Here is a 13,728-nt window from a genome sequence, read left to right as displayed (position 1 = left end):
TTCTTAATGAGGTCAGGTGACCACTGCCCACGACTGCTGTCCTTGCCAGAAAGAAGACATACAGCTATGAACCAAGGGAGCTAGGCTCTCGGCCAGCATCCCAGCAGCCTCTGGGCAAGCTGCACTTTCTCCTCCCTCAAGTCCCGCCTCTTCCCTCCATCCATCCCATAAACATCATCTCTGTTGCAAAGTCCGTGCGGCAACCAGCAGAGCTGACCCATATAGGTGCCCAGAGAGTACTTGACAAAGCTCAGAGAGGTCAAGGGGCTCACGCAAGGTCACACAGCAGATAGTGTGGCAAGCATAAATCAGTAGTTACAGCAGTGACCCAGAGCTGGGACACAGACGCTCCCTCTGTTACTTCTCTTCCAGCTGCTGACCTGTGCCGGAGGCTCAGTGCCCTGGCACTGTCCCAGCTCAGGGATCCTGCAGATAAAGGTGTTTTGCATCCTTCTAAGGTTCTACTGTGGGGCAGCGGATGTCACCTCAACATGCCCAAGACACACGCCAGCCACCAGCCACGGCCTCTCAGAACCCCCTCCCTGCCAGGGCTCCTCTCTCCCACCCCAGCGGGAGCTGACCACCAGAACAGAGAGTGCCAGACCTCTCAGGCATAAAGCACACAGTGACAGCGGCACTCAGGACCGGCTGGTGCTGTTTGCTTTCCCGTGTTTGTGTTTTCAAAGTCACCTTCTACTTGGATGCCATGGCTGGTTGTTTTCACTGTGGGTCACGACACAAGGACTAGTTCAAGCCCAGCCCAGTGGGACGACCTGAAGCTCAGGGGAGTCACAACGGGGGAGCCAGAGATGGGGCAGAAATCACAAAGGTGGGGTATGCCTGGCAGAGCAAGGGGCTCAGGAAGCCCCTCAGCTCACTCAGCTGACTGGATCCTTGGAGGTGGCTCTTGGTGCCACAGGAAGTCAAGGACTCTCCTTAATACAGGTGTCCAGACGCCAGGTGCTCATCTCAGCACCTCTGTGTGTTTGTTCTGAGACAAACAAGGTTACACACAAACGCTGTAGTCCAAGCAAGTGTCAAACTCACACTTCTCCTGCCTCAGGGTCCCTAGTGCCGGGATTATAGGAGTGCACCACCTAGCCTGGCTTGGAGCCCTCTTTCCTGCAAAGCTCCCCAGAACGAAGGACCGCACCCTCAGCTCTTAAGGCTCTCTTCCCCAGTGAGGGAGGGAGTATCCACACTCCCAAAGCATCCTGGGAGAATAATTACAGGGCTTCTCCCCAGTGGGACAGCATCATGGGCCCTGAGTCAGTGAGATTCTGTGCCACCCGCCCTCACTTTTGGTGTTTCAATACAGGGTTTTTCTGTAGACCAGGCTGACCTTGAACTCAGAGACCCACCTGCCTCTGCCTCCCAAGTGCTGGGATCAAAGGCATGCGCCACCACCACCCTGGCCCTTTCTTTTCAGTACTGCATAGAGAACCCTGCACCTGCTGGACAAATGTCCTACCACTGAGCTATGACACCGAGCCCTTTCCCTTTTTCATTTTGAGCCACAGGCTCACTAAGTTGCCCGGGCTGAGCATGAACTAGCTCTGTGGCACGGGCAGCACGGGACTTGCGATCTTCCCGCCTCAGCCACCTGAGTAGCTGAGATGAAGAGCCTTAAACCAGCACACCCAGCCACTGTAGTACTTGCCCAAACCATGGAAGATCCTGAACCGGTTCACAGGCCAGAGCGGGGAAGCCCACACTACGTAGACACTCTAACAGCGCAGCCACAGCGAGCACCTCCGCTCCCACAGACACAGCAGCCGGCAACAGATCTTGAATCTTTCCCTCAAAACTCCATGCCCACCACATCCTTACACCTAGCTCCTAGCTCCTACCAAACTCCCAGAAACCCAGGGCTGGCAAGGGTGGGATACACGCATCCCTGAACTATGGGCAGGAAGAAAAAAATGGCACAGCCATTGAGACAAGCAACGTGAGTACTTCCCAGGTTGCTTGTCTGGAAAGGGGGACCAATGATGGCTCAGCTGGTAGAGGTCACACTGAAGGTGACTTTCCACTACTGACTCACTAAACAGCAATTCACCAAGCTTCCATTCCTGATTATGGCTGGATCCCGCCCTCCAAGAGCCGCAAGTGCAGCCAAAGCCGCACGCAATGGCAAATTCATTCCTTCAAAGCAGCGAAGGCGCTAGGAGGGCCTAACTGCCTACTCCGTTCTCAAAGGAGAGTGTGCTTCTTTCATTCATGAGAAAAAAGATATAACATCCCCCCCCCAACACACACACACACACCGTGCTCACACACACACCCAAGTCTAACAACGGTTCGGCTCGCTCTGCTCATTTGTGGGCAGCCCATTACAGTCTACAAGAGAGAAAACCAGGCTACCCACTGAACATGTGGGAGTGTGTGGGTACGTGTGCCCTTGCACATGGAGCTCAAAGGACAGCTTCCGGAACCCCACTTTCCGCCTATGCCGTCAAGACAGGGTCTCCCACTGAACCTGGAGCTGGGCTGGTGGCCAGCAAGCCCCACCCATGCCCGTCTCCACGGCACTGACACTACAGGTGTGCGCACAGCTGTGCCCAGCCTCCTATGTGGAGATCTGAAATCAGACCTTCACAATCACACAGCACGTGCTATTAGCCCCCTGAGCCTCCTGCCAGCCCTGCACATCTTTGGTCTTTAAATGTTGTAGGCTGTGGCTGTGGCTCAGTGGCTCAGTGGCTCAGTGGCACCGTTCTTGCCTGGAATTCTTGAGGCCGTGGGTTTTATCCGCAGTGTGGAAATACGTTAACAAACAAACATAGAAATGAAGCTGAGAACCCAGCTGCCGTCTTCGCCAGAGCAATAAGATCAGCACTCCATACTCGGTTACTCAGCAAGTTCAAGGCCAGCTGAGTCTACCTGCCTCTGCCTCGAACAACAACAGCAACAAAACGGCAATATCCATGCACAGGAATAGTACTAGGGCATCAAAAGGGTGTAAAACACTGAAAATCTTTACAAAGCGGATGAGCCTTGAAAACATGACACCAAAAGGAAGGGCCGTTCACAAAAGGCCAAGCAGTATATGACCAGACTTGGGGTAACGCCCAAAACAGACAGATCCACGGAGACAACAGTAGACGAGCGGTGGCCTTGGACTATCGGGGAGGAGTGGGGAGCGTGAGATGGGGTGGACACTTCCATCCCGTGACGACAAGACTGTCCTGAAGTGGATCCTGACGACAGCTGTGGCTGTGCAGGAAGGTAAGAGAAGCTACGAGCCAGCTGGGTGGCCTCGCGTCCCAGCCAAGCTGGGACTTCAGCAACCGCAATCCAAGATGGACCCGATTTCAAGTTCAAGGCCAGCCTGGCTCACACAGTGAGACCCTGTCCTGGCAAGAGCTGGGGACGACGACGGGACTCCGCTGGGAGAGTATGTGAGAGTCCCTGAGTTCAACATCCAGCAAGGTGGCTCAGGCCTCCAGGGCTAGCACACAGGAGTTCAAAGTCATCCACAGGTACATAGCAAGTTCAAGGCCAGCCTGGGCTATGTGAGACCTTGTCCCAGAAAAGCAACAATAGTAATTTAAATGAATAAGACACACCCAAGCCATGCCACCTCCTAGACAGCCATATTCTTGGCCCATCGAGCTCCGTCTCTTCATCTGAGAAATGGGAGCAGAGCAGGCCCTGCCTCGGGGTTCCCTGTGAGGGGGTGCCCTGCCAATTTCACCTGATGGAGGAAGACCCATGTGAACTGTGGGCAGGGCCACTCTCAGGGCAAGAACCTTGGCCTGGGTGAAAAGGAGATGTGGAGCTGAGCCCTAGCATGACGCAATGTGTCAGGTTGTACACGCTCCCGCTGCCTCAGCGGCCCTACGGTGATGGACAGACCGACCACCTTTCTACTGCAAGCCAGAATACGGCCTTTCTCCCTCCCGCTGTGCTAGTCGGAGTATTTGATGACAGTCATGGGAGAAGAAACCAAAACAGTAGGCTCATGCCTGGCACCTCCACAGAGCCCCACCACGCCTCTACTGCCTGGAAAGCTCCTGCTTGGCTTTTTAGGGGTCCCTGGGCCACCGCAGTCACAGGCTGGGAAACGGGAGGCCGGAGTCTCAAGTTCTGATCTCAACATCTCCTGCTCCCTTGTAGAGACCCCCAAATCCAGCCTCAGGTCACTAAAGATCATCTGGGGGGCTTGCTGAGGACCAGCCGGGGAACAGGCCTACTATGGGCACCCCAGCAACGTAAGCCGACACAGATGATGAGGTGCAGGGGCCCCAGCGTGAACCCTAGACCTTTCTACTGAAGGTAGCCATGACCACATCAGCAGGGCTGAGGAGACACTCTGGGAGAAGCACTGGTCCACAAACATGAGGAGGACCCGAGCTGGCATCCCAGCGCCCACGTAAAAGCCAGCATGACGCTATGTGGCTATTATTGCAGCAACGCTTTGAGCTCAGACCGCAGGATCCCTGGAGCTCCAGGTTCAGTGAGAGACAGTGACAGAGGACACCTATGTCGACCTCTGGCCACCGCACGCTCACTCTCGGGTCAGCACAGCCATGTGCACACGCATGCATACATGTACCACCCTAGCACCACACAAAATATGTAAGTAAAAGACGAGTTGACAAGTAACACTAAGCCACCTATAGCCAGAGCTGGCCACTGACGCTGATGACGATGACAATGACAAGGGGGGGGGCAGTGAGAGGAGCAGGCACTGAGCAGGGCTGGCTGAGTCAGCACCACAGCTGGTGCGGATGGGCAGGCGGGGTGAGGGGAAGAGATGGGAGGGACAAGAGCCTGCACATGGTGTGAGGGATGTCCCCCTAGTGGAGGAGACCCCACCTAGGGCCCCATGTCACACACGGGGAACTGGTGATGGGCAAGGTTATGCAATGTCCCCATCCAAGGTCGGAAAAAGGTCGGCATCACTCCCCAGCAGGTACCCTGGCTCCCAACCCACCTCTGAGGACCTGGCCCCATCACCCTGCCCTGTGGCTCCCCACACCATCTACTCTCTGCTCTTCCGGATCTCCAGCCGAGCCAGTCCTCCCCACGGAAGCCGCTTCTGCCACCTGGGGAGGAGACAGAGGGTTCTGGGGGGGCTCATCTTACACAGGCCGCCTCTGACTGCACAGCGGCTAGGACTTGGATGCTGGCCAGGGCTCGGCAGGGACAGGAAGCATCCCGTGATGGAGATCGGGCCGGGCTTATTGAGGAGCCCAGTGTGCCAGCCAGGATGGGGTGACGCCACTTGGAGCAATCCCAGTCTACACTACCCCCACATAATGGGGGGAGAGGTGCTGGGGTCCCCACCCTACCCTAGCAACTCCATCTGCCAGTTACACGTTACAGAATTCTAGGAGCTGGTCCACTCAAAATAAGGAAAAGTATGCAGCCATATAAAATGACAATCCATAAGGATGGAGGGTACTGGGTGCTGGAGAGATGGCTCAGAGGATAAGAACACTGGCTGCTCTTCCAGAGGACCCGGGTTCAATTCCCAGCACCCACATGGCAGCACACAACTGTCTGTAACTCCAGTTCGAGGGGATCCGACACCCTCACACAGACACACATAAAAGCAAAAGACCAATGAACATAAAACAAAATAATAACTCATTAAAAAAAAAGAACGGAGCCGGGCGTGGTGGCGCACGCCTTTAATCCCAGCACTCGGGAGGCAGAGGCAGGCGGATCGCTGTGAGTTCGAGGCTCAGCCTGGTCTACAAAGTGAGTCTAGGACAGCCAAGGCTACACAGAGAAACCCTGTCTCGGAAAACCAAAAAAAAAAAAAAAAGAACGGAGGGGGCTGGGTGTGGTGGCGCACACCTTTAATCCCAGCACTCAGGCAGCAGAGGCAGGCAGATCTCTGTGAGTTCGAGGCCAGCCTGGTCTACAGAGTGAGCCCAGGACAGCCAAGGCTACACAGAGAAACCCTGTGTCAAAAGAAAGAAAAAAAAAAGGAGATTTTTGGAACTTTGAACTGCAGAAGAGGACCTGAGGATCAGAGAAGTGCTGTGACTATCCCAAGGCCACACAGCTAAGAGGCTCCAGAGAAGTCTATGACGCGCGTGGACGCCTCTCAGTTAAATGCATGCTATCAGCACGGCATCTTTAGAGCGTGTGGTTACTGGCCTTCCCTCCTTTCTCTCGACCTGTTTCCAAACACTGATCTCTCAGCTAAGGGGCTACTGCATTTTAGGGCAGAGGAACAGAGACTGCACAGGAACCAGAAGACCCGCAGCAGGCTGGTGCACCGGACACCTCCCACATGGCGTCCTCAGGCTGTGGGATGCAGGCGGGTAAGACAACAAGGGGTCACATAATCACACAATGAAGGAGGCCTGCGCACACAGTAGGAGCTTCCCCCCCCCCCCTTTCCAAGACAGGATTTTCCTGTGTAGCCTTGGCTGTCCTGGTACTCACTTTGTAGACCAGGCTGGCCTCAAACTCACAGAGATCTGCCTGTCTCTGCCTCCCGAGTGCTGGGAATACAGGTGTGTGCCACCGCTGCCCAGCTCACAGTAGGAGCTTTATCCGTCACCAACCACAGTAACAAAATAGCGGCGCCCGTTCTCCACAAGCTCTAAGGTTCTAAGATGCACACCCAAGGTGACACGGCTGTGTGACTAGGTTGTATCATCCCTGGAGGAACCACCTCCCAGGGTGACTCAGGCCTCAGGCTGGGAACGGGGCAACGTGCCCAGCAGCCTTGCGGATGCCCAGCTGACCCCCACCAAAGCCGGGGAAGATGTCTCACACCTGCTGGCTGGGTCAGCCAGCATTCTGGGCATTCCGAAAATTCTTCTGGCTTTTGGCCGCCTCTCTCCCTCCCTTCCACTTACCCACCCACTTTTGAGTGAACTAAAGGCAGGCAGGACAGATGGGCTGTGGAGGAGAGCGGGGCTCACAGGCGACGGCACTCATTGGGAAGTTAAATCTGAGAGTATCCAGGCCACCTCAGCTCTCCAGGAGGGAAGGTGTCGCCTGTCGCTGGCACACTCAAACCAAGTCCCAGCTGCACAAAGGAAGCATTCGGGCTGGAGGATCCATGGGAGACAGAACTCAGGCTACACTCTGGGCAGTCCCACCACAGCCCTGAAAGCGGCTCTCTGCCTCCCTGTCTCTGTCCCCCACAGCGGCAGGAGCCTGGCCTGGGGCCTGAGTACACAGCAGGTGCTCTGTAAGTAAGTAGCAAATATGAAAGCAGCCCACTCTCCCTGGACAAGGCAGAGCACTGGGCTGGGATGGGGACCTGCCAGGAAAGATGCCTTCAGATGCCCGAACTGCAACGAGCAGACATCTCTCCTGAAGCCCCGAGCCTCAATTAGCTCGTCCAGGAAAAGGTTAACGATGCCAAGTCCCTGAGTCACTCTGAGGGTGACAGAAGATGCAGAACACACGTCCCAAGCAAGGGACTTGGCACACAGCACAGCCTGGGCAAACGGTGGCTCCTCCAGGCCCTGCCTTTTAAAGGGCTGGCGCAGAGCCTTCCTGGAGGTGCAGCAGGAGACTCGCTTGGCTCTGGTGCTTCCACCAGACAGGGCAAAGGGCTCACCCAGGGAGAGGCCCACGCTGGGAACTTTTTAATACACTTTAATCCTTTTTTTTTTTTTTTAAGTTTTATGAGACAGGGTTTCTCTGTGTTGCCCTGGCTGTCCTGAACTCGCTTTGTAGACCAGGCTGGCCTCAAACTCAGTGATCCACCTGCCTCTGCCTCCCAAATGCTGAGATTACAGGTGTGCGCCACCACGCCCGCCTGGCCACACTTTAATCCTCCCTGACGCCAGCCTAGGCGCTTCCGCAACCAGCCGTGCCCAGCCTAAAGTGAAAGATGAACTTGGGCGGAGTCCCAAGGCAAAGGTCCCTGGGAGTCCCCCTCCCCCCAGCCCGCCCAGTGCCCTAGACAGTCTCAGAGGGCAGGGCCTGCCAAGCCTGGGCTTCATGTCCCAACAGGCCAGGCTGTGTAGTTCACCCGGTGACCCTGGGTACCCTGAGCCACTGGTCTCTCCTTCTGCTGGCATAGTCCTTCACGTCCATCCTTCAAAGGGACGGCTCAGTCCCCAGAAAGGCTTTAGCCACAGGAGGAACAAAAGTAACAAACAAATAAATAAAAGCCAACAGAATGGGCCGTGTGGAGCTGCCGCCGTCCTGACGCGGAACCTCAGGGAGGACTCCGGCTTCTCGAGTGGGCAGAGCCAGGCAACAGGAGCCTGTCCTCCTGCCTGCCACCCCTGCAGGGCCTCTGGGAGCCTGAACACACTCGCCTGTGCAGCAAAAGCAACATCCCATCACATCTAAACTCACCATGTAGCCCAGGCTGGCCTCAAACTCATGGGCAATCCTTCTGTGTCTGCCTTTCCTGTGCTGGGATCCCAGGCGCAAGTCACCACGCCTAGGTCAATCGGTGTTAATTATTAATTATTTTATGCCTGCTGCTGTCCCTATTTCTGCTGCTCGTGCAAACAAGGGAGATTTAAAGCTATAGCTTGGTATCAGCTGAACACATTAAAGAAACAGACTCCAGGCCCGGCATACTGCTTACTGTGCAGAAAAGGCCTTATATAATTATTACATAAGTTACATGTCCCTACAAGAACACCACGAGGAAAATCTTCGGTTATCTGTCTTTTTTTTTTTTTAAGGTTTTTAATATATTGATTGATGGGGGCAGCAGGGGGGGGTGGTGCATATGCCACAGCGCACATGTGGAGGTCAGAGGACAGTTTGTAAGAGCGTCTCTCCTTCCAGCAAGCGCCCCTTACCTGCGGCAGCCACCCCAGAGCCTGTTCTTTGGTGCTGTTTTGTTTTATTCTTCTGCAAATGAGCGGAGGTCCAGGGAAGCCGAAGCGCTTTCCTGAAGCCACACAGCACTGTGCAGAGCTGGGCATCCAGTTCAGCCAAGCCTGCTTGGCTGCCAGGAGGCAGCAGAGAAGCCGGAATCAGGCTGAAGGGACTCAAGCCCCTTCCTGGCCACCACGGGTGACTTCCTCTCACGCCTCAGTCTATAAAAGCCAATGGAAGACTCAAGCAGAACCGCATACAAAGGAAGACAGAGCCAGGGGCAGTGAGAACGCCCGCCACACATTCCTGTCACCTCTCCCGTCACCTCTCCGCAGACACTGCTGTCCTTGCCCAGGGAGGAAAGCCACCACCACCAGACTTCTGGACGCAGAGAGGCTAAAACAGAGGCCATGACACACAAGGCTAAGGACAGTCCTCCCTGATCCTTCAGACTCACTTCCCAGATGAGGAAGCACCCAGAGAGGTGAGGCCAGCTGCCTGGGTCACAGAGCAAGCCGGTGCTAGAGCCATCCTTACGGCTCAGCCTCCATCAGACACTCACCCAGACTCCCAGCGCTCTCACCCTCACTCATAGCCAAGGGAGGTTCCCAGAAACCTGTGTGCTTCCTGTGTGGGACAACATGGCGACTGCCAGACCAGGACTGCCCCAGGAGGCTGAGCAGTTGGGAACGGGGCTCTGTCCCTCTTGGCATCATACATCAGGCAGAGAAAAATCTCACAACCCACAGACAAGACAGCGGGACAGCGGCAGCAGGACCAGAAGCTCCGACCGCGTCTCTCCCTTCACTTATATCCTCAAGGTGCTGGTGGCTCCTTGGAAGGCAAGCAACCTCTCTGGGCCTCCCCAGACTGAGAGCACCACAGCCAACAATAACCACCCTGCTTGGCCAGGTGCCACAGGCCTGTAATTCCAGAGACCTGGGAGGCTGAGACACCAGAATGGTGAGTTCAAGGGCAGCCCGGGCAATTTGCCCCATATATATATATATGTATATATATATATATACACACACACACACACACACACACACATACATACACATACATATATATACATATATATACACATACACATACATACACGCACATATATATATACATATATATACACACACATACATACACACATATATATATATATACACACACATACATACACACACACATATATACATATATATACACACACACATTTTTTAAGTAGAAAGAGGAGAGGAGAGGCAGTGTAGTGGCAGAGCACTTGCCTACCATTCCAAAAGCCCTACAGTCGTCTCCAGCACCGCCAGGCAAAAACAAAAACCGTTCCAAACCAGCCCTCAAGCGAAGTCCTTGAAGGTGCTCTTTGACAACGAACGAAATGATGCTCGCAGACCTCCTGAACCAGGCACTGCAATGACTACCATTTCACAGGTTTGGAGACAGCAGTCCAGAGAGGTGCAGCAGCCAGCCCAAAGCCACACAGCCATCAAGTAGCGGAGCTGGGATTTGAACCTGGGCAGTCTCTCCAAGCTCCCTACTGTACTCTCATTCTGTGCTAGCCTCCTGAACCCCTGCCAGCCCCTCACAGCTGCCATCACCACTGATCACTCACTTCCTTCAGAACACACCACAGGCTATTCCAGTGACAAACACAGGGTCCATGTCCCTCAGCAAACAGAATACGAGGTAGGCAGGCCACTCGAAGACCTGAACCCAGCACTTGGGAGGCTGCGGCAGGAGGGCCAGGAGAAACTGTATCTGATGGCACACAGTGTGTGGCTCATAGGCAAGACTGAGCTGGGAGCAGCACAGCCAAGAGGTCAAGAGGCCGTCTTCCAGACAAGGAATCCGAGGCTATTTCTGCTTCCTAATCATGTCCCTCCCTACCTACAGCCCGTCCCAAGCCCACTGCTCCCACAAAGACCACGGGCTGATTCCGGCTCTCCTGCAGCTCCTTTGCTCCAGGGAGGTCCCCTTCCCGCCCCTCAGAAGCTTGACTGCAGCGAGATGCAGGATTGTCAGCACCCTGGGCTCGCGGATGGGGGAGAGGGTCTTGTCACTTGTGGCAACTTATAGAATAAGGACAGGCAAGGCCATCTCACCTCCCCCTAAGGTTCAAGCTGAGGTCCTGCACACCTGCTGACCTACACACCTGCTGTCTCTCTACCCTCTGCACACCTGCAGTCCCAGTCCCATGCACACCTGCTGTCTCTCTACCCTCTGCACACCTGCAGTCCCAGTCCCATGCACACCTGCTGTCTCTCTACCCTCTGCACACCTGCAGTCCCAGTCCCATGCACACCTGCTGTCCCACCCCCTGCACACCTGCTGTCCCACCCCCTGCACACCTGCTGTCCAAGCCCCCTGTACACCTGCAGTCCCAGCCCCCTGTACACCTGCTATCCCAGCTCCTGCACACCTGCTATCCCAGCCCCTGCACACCTGCTGTCCAAGCCCCCTGTACACCTGCAGTCCCAGCCCCCTGCACACCTGCAGTCCCAGCCCCTGCACACCTGCTATCCCAGTCCCTGCACACCTGCTGTCCAAGCCCCCTGCACACCTGCAGTCCCAGCATCCTGCACACCTGCTGTCCCAGCATCCTGAACACCTGCAGTCCCAGCATCCTGAACACCTACTGTTCTACCCCCTGAAGAGCACACCCCAGTCACTGGCTACCACTGTCAGCCAGGGGATCTGTCAGCCAAACCACTCACTGACCCTAGTGCAAAACATGTCACCGATTTGGGAGATCACAGGAAACACAAACCGATACAGGAGCCACACACTTCCAGAAAGACTTCCTAGATGCAACCTCTGACAGGTTTCCTCAAACACACAGGCTGTCCAACTCCACAGAAGATACAGGGGCTCTGACCTTCCCTACTGTCCTAAAGCCACTGACAAGACAACTGACCAGCTGTGCCTCTGTGAAGCTCAGACAGCTTCGCTCCCACAGGTGTGTTCACGGGACCTGGGCAGGCAAGGCCAGAACAAACTCTCTTTAGCCCACACTTTCTCCTCCCACCTCCTGGAGTCTGCTCCTCGCCCCTGCACTGGCTGAGCAGGCATGCGCCAACCGATGAGCAATAACTGGGTCCAGCCGGGGGTGGGGGTCAGGGGAGCGGTTCAGTAACCAAACACTTCCCTGCACACGCCTCCCATGGGATCCTCAGTCCCCACAGCTACCTGTCACTTGCCTCAGAGAGGTTCACACTCCCCCACTGCGGTCACACGGCAGACCCAAGACTCCATCCTAACCCTCTGGCTCCAGAGCAGGGGAGGGTTAGAGAGCGTGTGTGTGTGTGTGTGTGTGTGTGTGTGTGTGTGTGTGTGTGTGTGTGTGTACACCGAGAACTGTCCAGCTGGGCAGCTGGGGCCCGATTCATCTTCTCTGACAGAGTTCTCTCACAGTGCACACGGCGTCCTTTTTCTTTATGGCTGACTTGGGTGTGAGCAGTCAAGGATCACACTTTGAAAACATACTTCTATTCTCAACGGAGACACAGCTACAAAAGTTTCAAAGGTCGCCCAACTGAGCAATTACCAAAAGGACAGTGATAACTCAGGCCCCAAAGTCAATTCCTTAATTGCTTCCTGATGTGGGTCACATGCCCCTTTCTCCCACACAGCTGACTGGAGGGCTCCTGGGGACAGGAGATCCGAGCTCTCGGGCCCAGGGACTCTCCCACATGAGACTCCATGAAATATTTGGGAGAAAAATGATCCACGTGCCCAGCCCTCCACTCCAACAGTGATCCCTCACTCGGGCCAGCAGTCAGGGTGTGGATGGCGGGGTTGGGAGGTGCACGGCTTCAGAACTCAGGTCCTCCTCTCCCCGCTGTGTACCAGTCAAGGCTTCCACCTCATGAGAGGCTCATGGGGGGAGGAGGTGTCCAAACCTGGCACTGCCTCAGACTGCACAGGAGGGACAGAAGGGCTCAGCCCGGAACCTGACATAAGACAGTGTATCAGTCAGTACCTCTGGCTTTTCCTACACTCTCCTCAGGGCATCCATGTTGCCTGGCTAGCCTCTCTCCTGCCTCCTCCAGGAAGCCCCCACCCTCACCCCCAACCCAGGTCCCTCTCAGAAGTCTTACCTCACTGTCTCCAAAAATCCATCAAGTTCCTGAGAGAAGTGGCAGGTCTGAATCCACACTCACACAATCTAAAGTGGGGGGGGGGGAATGTGCACCTCCAGGCAGAGGGATCTGGCCCCCTCAGCCCCAAGCCTTGCAATGTAGAACAGGGTGTAAAGGTCTTTTATTCGTTCAACACGCCCTACACCCTGGGCAGGACCAGGAGTTAGGCCTTGCCTCTTGCCCTACCTCATATTCAGCCCTCAAGGATAGGCCCAAGTGTCACCTTTGACCACACACACACAGGCGCGCACGCGCGAGCTAAGTTGGGCAAGGCACCTTCTCCCAGGAACGGTTCTGACAATAATCCTCTTAGGCTGGCTCATACAATCAGACCCATCCCTGATACTCTCCAGGCCCTGCCTTACCGACACCCCTCCCCCAGGGAGGAGGAGAGGACCCCTGCAGCCCATCCTATAAAAGAAAAACCTGAGTCTCAAAGAAGTACCAGTCAGTGGGGAAAGGGGCTTGCTTGCTACCAAGCCTGAGGACTTGCATTCAATTCCTGGCACCCTTCTTTGGTCCCAGCCCCTGATCTTCCTCTTGCCCCAAGCCACTGGCCCCTCCCCCCGCTGTCCCCACAGTCTTTCCGGACAGACCAAGGACTCACTCTTTCAGGGTGTGTGACTTCCAGCCTCACGCTTGGCACAGAACCGTTTGTTCAGTGTATGAATGAATGATTGATGAACGGACATAACGCTGTGCGTTCGTTAGGTAACTTCTGGTGATGCTGCAGTGGGGTCAGATGCCCAGAGCCGGACAACTGCACTCCCCGCCCTCAGGGTAGCACGAGTACCAGCAGGGGTCCCTGGGGCAGAGGTGTCTAACT

At 55.4% G+C, this 13,728-nt stretch overlaps 1 protein-coding gene across 3 annotated transcripts in view; it reads right to left on the bottom strand.

Moving 5' to 3' along the window:
* Positions 1-13,728, bottom strand: part of KIAA1671 — a 141,634-nt gene that overhangs the window by 126,917 nt on the left and 989 nt on the right. Inside the window, exon 1 of one of the 3 annotated variants that reach the window (XM_084763474.1) lies at positions 12,861-13,159. The exons of the other annotated variants lie outside the window; for them this stretch is intronic. The gene's annotated coding sequence lies outside the window, so the exon portion shown is untranslated. Of the gene's footprint in view, positions 1-12,860; positions 13,160-13,728 lie in introns of those variants that run through there. 3 annotated transcript variants of the gene reach the window in all.

The sequence above is a fragment of the Acomys minous genome (genome assembly GCF_964271855.1).
Source record: "Acomys minous genome assembly, chromosome: 16".
Classification (NCBI taxonomy): Eukaryota; Metazoa; Chordata; class Mammalia; order Rodentia; family Muridae; genus Acomys; species Acomys minous.
This window is presented reverse-complemented; position numbering and strand designations above follow the sequence as displayed.